Below are 5,000 nucleotides of genomic sequence, written 5' to 3'. Positions count from 1 at the left end.
ATACTACACTGCTAACTACATGTCACAAAGCTTATGAATCTCATTTAAAGAACTCAAACTATTAAACTAGAAAAACAAAACAAAGAACAAAGAAAAAAAAAAGTAAGAAAGAAACTATATAAACAACGTTAAAATTAATTGTTAAATTAGAATCTGGCCCATTTTTTGTAAAAAAGTGCTGCATTTCTTTGAGCTGAAAGCTATGTATTTTTCTGTTTCAATCTTTTGGTGTAATAACGCTTTAAAATCAGCAAAAATAAAATTGACTCTATTTATTGCTTTACAATAGATTAGGTATTTCCCAATAAGAATAAGATGGTTTAGGGTTAAACAAGAGGACCAATTATTTAAGATGCCGTACATGATTTCGTTCTTGCCTAGAGTTAGAGTTTCTTTGGAAATGCACTGGTACCAACCAGTGAAGTCGGACCAGAAGGAAACAGCAATAGGACAGAATACAAATAAATGGGTGAAAGTTCGCTCCACATTTGGACAATACGGACAGAAAGGATCCTTGCATTCTTCCTTACTAAATCCCATTTCCATCAGCTTTTTCTCTGCCGTTGGCGGATTAGAGTCTCGGTTTTCGACCAGTAACCTGTGTATTGTTTTGCAAGTCATCTTATCAATGGCAATTAGGTTAGTCGTATTAGTTTGATTTTCTTCTTTTAAGTAATTCTTCCACTTTCCTGGTATTGTAGAAGTGAGGCCAATGAACTGCAGAAAGTTACATTTAATCTTAAATTTCTGTGAGAACTCATGAAAAGATAGAAGCCGGGTTTTGTTTTCATCTACAAGGCTTGAGAGTTTAGTAACACCAGCTTGGTGCCAACTTTCAAAGTATACGGACGTGTTATTAATCTTTATAAAACTATTGTTCCAGATAATCTGATCAAGTACGACTTTCTTTGTTTTACGAATCACGTTATTAATTTCTTGCCAATGTAGAATTATTTCATTATAAAAAGCAGACAATTTTACATTTAAAGTCAAATATTTAACGTTGTAATTGCAATAAAACAGTAGTGTTCCTCCTACATTAGAGAGCAGACGTAAAGGAATGATCTTCCACGGTTGATTACCTTCGGAGCAGAAACGTTTTACCCAACATGTTTTTAATGCTTTATCAAACAAAGAAAAGTTTATCATATTTAGGCCTCCGTTTTCCTTGTCTTTTATCAAGGTGGTTTTTTTAATCTTCGGGATTTTGTAATTCTATATGAAATCAAAGATTAGTTTGTCTACTTCAGCTGCGAAAGAGGCTGATGTACTCAACACACTACAGACAAAAGTAAGCTTCGAAACTGCCATAGATTTCACTATCTGAATTCGGCTGTGGACTGATATGTCTCTTGCTGACCAAATATTCAAGAGTTTTCTTAAAGAATCTAGTCTATCAAAAAAATTCTTTTTGGCTGCGAGTTTTTCGTCATAAGAGAAGTAGACTCCCAGTGCATAGATTGGTTCTTCACTCATCCTTAAATTTTGAAACGTGTCTTTTCGATGGCGTAGAGACCCTAACCACAACAACACTGATTTCGACTGATTTATTTTTAATCCAGAACAATTTTCGAACTGGGAAAGTAAACTGAATAGATAACTTAGAGATTCGGTGTCTTCAAGAAAAGCTGTGGTATCATCCGCGTACTGAGAGAGCTTCAACATATTTCTTTCATCAATTTTAATGCCTTTTATTTCTTTTGAACTTCTTATGGCATTACCCAGGATTTCAATTCCAATTACAAACAAGGCGCCTGACAGAGGACATCCCTGCCTGACTCCTCTTCCCAAATTGAAGCGTTTAGTAGCATATCCGTTATTTAAAACGCAACTAGAAATATCGCTGTAAAGTGATTCTAATTCATTGCCGTAACTGTGGGCCAAAGTTGAATACTTCTAAGCACTTCTGGAGATAATTCCATTCAAGAGAGTCGAATACTTTTTCAAAATCGAAAAAAACAGCCAGACCAGGGATGTTTTGGGTTTTTGTAAATGACATAATGTCGGAAATCGTTCTAATACTTTCTCCAATGTACCTACCTTTGACATAACCTGTTTGACTTTCATTAACAATTTTAGGGAGAACTTTCTCCATTCTGAGTGCAATGGCTTTTCTAGCGATTTTATAATCGTTATTAAGAAGGGAAACTGGCCTCCAATTTTTTAAATATTGCAAGTTTTTGTCTTTCTTTGGTATCAATGAAATAATTGCTAGCCGTTGAGAGATCGTTAGGAGGCCATTTTCAAAGCCGTAATTAAAACTGTCAACCATAAACGGTGCGACCACATTCCAGAAGCATCTGTAACATTCAATTGTGAAACCATCAGAGCCTGGCGTCTTATTGCTTTGGAACTTATTAAGCGCTTCGGAGCATTCCTCTATCGTTAGTAAGCCTTCGCAACTTCTAGCTTCTTCGTTATCTAACTTTTTCAAATGGGGAGACTCGAAAAAATGTTTGAAATTGTTTGATTCAGGATTAGTATTTTTCGAGAAGTATATTTCTCTGTAGAATCTTTCTTCTTCATCCAGTATTCCTTTTGGATCACCCTGAACAGAGCCATCATCTGTTATCAATGAAGTTATGTGTTTTTTCCTGTGATTTCTTTTTTCAAAGTTTAAAAAATATTTATTATTCTTTTCGCCGAATTCATACCAGCGTGCTCTGCTTCGTACCATTGCGCCCTGGGTTTTTCGAGCAATTATTTTTGCCAATTTATTTTTTACGTGATCCATTTCCGCCTTTGTCTCTTCACTGAAGTGTGATCTGTCCTTCTGCTGAAAGAAGATTTGCATACCAAGGATGAAGCAATGGCAGCTGTTCAGACCAATGAGAATTGTCTTAGGGACCAACTCGTAAAAATCCAGTTGGAAAATTAAAATGGTCGAATGTGAGAAGTTTAGAGCAGATTGCAAAAAGCAGAGAGCTTTGTGCTTTTGTGCTTGTCAGCATTGTAAGCATTGTGACTTGCGATAATAGACCATTTTACAGTTGTGGCTAAGTTACCAGGCCTAGCAATGGAAGCGAGGCTGCCGGTGACCCTGTTTTGATACAAACCTTCATGCTTTTGTAATGTTAATATGGAGTAATTAGCGTTACAACAACTCAATTTACATGATAAAAGCAGTGAGGTCTGTATCAATGCAAGGTCACCGGCAGCCTCGCAGCCATTCATAGGCTTGGCCGCTGAGCAAACAACTGTAAAATGGCCTATTCGCAAGTCTGTTTTTGTATCTCATAGATGTTCAGATTTTAAATTACATGGCCGCTCAACCTCGCGATTGTGTAAATAGTTCATCCTGAAGTCAAATTAGATACGTTTCTCCGGAACCCGACAGATGAAATGTAAATATTCAGTTAAATATTACAACAAAATTAAAAAACCAAAGACGGAAGTTTCTTGGCTAAGAAGTACGTTGTTTTACTCTGAAAACGACGAACAATTAATATTCTTTTCCGTAGTTCACTCAGTTGACACAAGGTGATCACGTGCACATTTATGGTTGCCTAGCACGTGATCAATTTCTTCCTTTTGACAAAACATCATGACCTTTCCATTCGTTCATAGAAGTCAGAGACTGCAGAAATTTTCGTGTTCTTACGATCGATTGTCATTAATCTTTCGATGAGAATTTGATTCAGAGTTATATATAAAACTATGTTTTTTTGATTTTCTTTTTCTGTTAACTCCTGGCTTTTACGGTACTTTTTGGTGGAAACGTAAAGCCAAACAATGTTTTGACCTGGCATCAGATTAGACTAACAAGAAGAGGAATTATGAAGCGGAAACAACATCTTCAGTCCTTTCTTCGTGTGTGCAATAAACATTTGCTTAGTGCAACTGCAAGGCATGCATGACATGCTGGGAAACGTCTGTCAGAGCAATTTATAGCATTTATTTAAAGAAGAAACGAGTGAATTTTACTCAAGAGCGTGTTTTGTTATCTTTAAACTGAATTTATTACCAAAGCTTAAAAAACTATAAGACCTCAAAATGGGACAGGACATTACAAAATAATTAAAGGTGTGAATGTGTGAGCCAAAGGGCCTCTGCTGGCGCAACATGTGGGTGACCCTCAAATGGTCTTAATGCCCCTTCACTTGAAAAAATTAACTTGAAAGCTGCAGTTCAATACCACCCAATTCAGTGCCTTCTGTTTTTGTGTAACACGTACCACAGGCAACCCAGTGTACGCTTTATGGAGCTTCTAGTTTCTTTTTTTAGTTTCCGTTAGTTTTTTTAGTTTCCGTGACAACACAGTACGCTGTACGTTTTTGACGGATATACACGCGTGATACCTCGATGACGTGTTCTCCCTGTGGGACACAAACAGAGAGGAAATAGACCAATTCATTTTAGAAGCAAACAGCCACCATCCTACCATAAAATTCACGGCTGAAATATCAGAAGAAAAAACAAACTTCCTAGACACTACTATCTTTAAAGGCGAGAGATTCTACAAAGATTCAATCTTTGACATCCGTGCGCACTTTAAACCGACTGAGACATTTCAATACACGCATTTTGCCTCCTGTCACGCTCCAGGCGTGAAAAAAGGATTAATCAAAGGCGAAGCCCTTAGGCTCCTTAGAACCAACCCTTCAAAGGCAACATTTGAAGAAAACGTTAAAAATTTCAGATCACACTTGCGTGTCCGAGGCTATGCAGATAATCTGGTAAACAAAGTCCTCGCAGAAGTCAAATTTAGAGATAGAAAGTCGGCACTTCAACAAAAACCGCAAAAAGTGCAAAACGGATTAATGCCTTTTGTCACACAGTACAATCCATCAGTGCCTAACCTCAAAAATATTTTAATGAGCCAGTGGCATTTAATCGAAAACCAACCAATGCTGAGAGAAATATACAAAGAACCACCTCTCATCTCCTACAGGAGAGGAAAATCTCTAAAAGACATACTTGTTAGAACTAAACTCTACAGGTCAAAGACCTATTACATCACGAAACAGCGGGAGTCGTGTTTAGCCTGTCAACCCCTTTTA

At 37.0% G+C, this 5,000-nt stretch overlaps 1 protein-coding gene across 1 annotated transcript in view; it reads left to right on the top strand.

The window, feature by feature from the left end:
- LOC138041042 (uncharacterized) overlaps positions 1-283 on the top strand; it is a 41,442-nt gene extending 41,159 nt beyond the window's left edge. The window contains exon 8 of the mRNA XM_068886818.1: positions 1-283. This exon is cut by the window's left edge and continues 273 nt beyond it. The gene's annotated coding sequence lies outside the window, so the exon portion shown is untranslated.
- Positions 284-5,000: the final 4,717 nt, after the last annotated feature.

Source organism: Montipora capricornis, chromosome 3 (assembly GCF_036669925.1).
Source record: "Montipora capricornis isolate CH-2021 chromosome 3, ASM3666992v2, whole genome shotgun sequence".
NCBI lineage: Eukaryota > Metazoa > Cnidaria > Anthozoa > Scleractinia > Acroporidae > Montipora > Montipora capricornis.
This window is presented reverse-complemented; position numbering and strand designations above follow the sequence as displayed.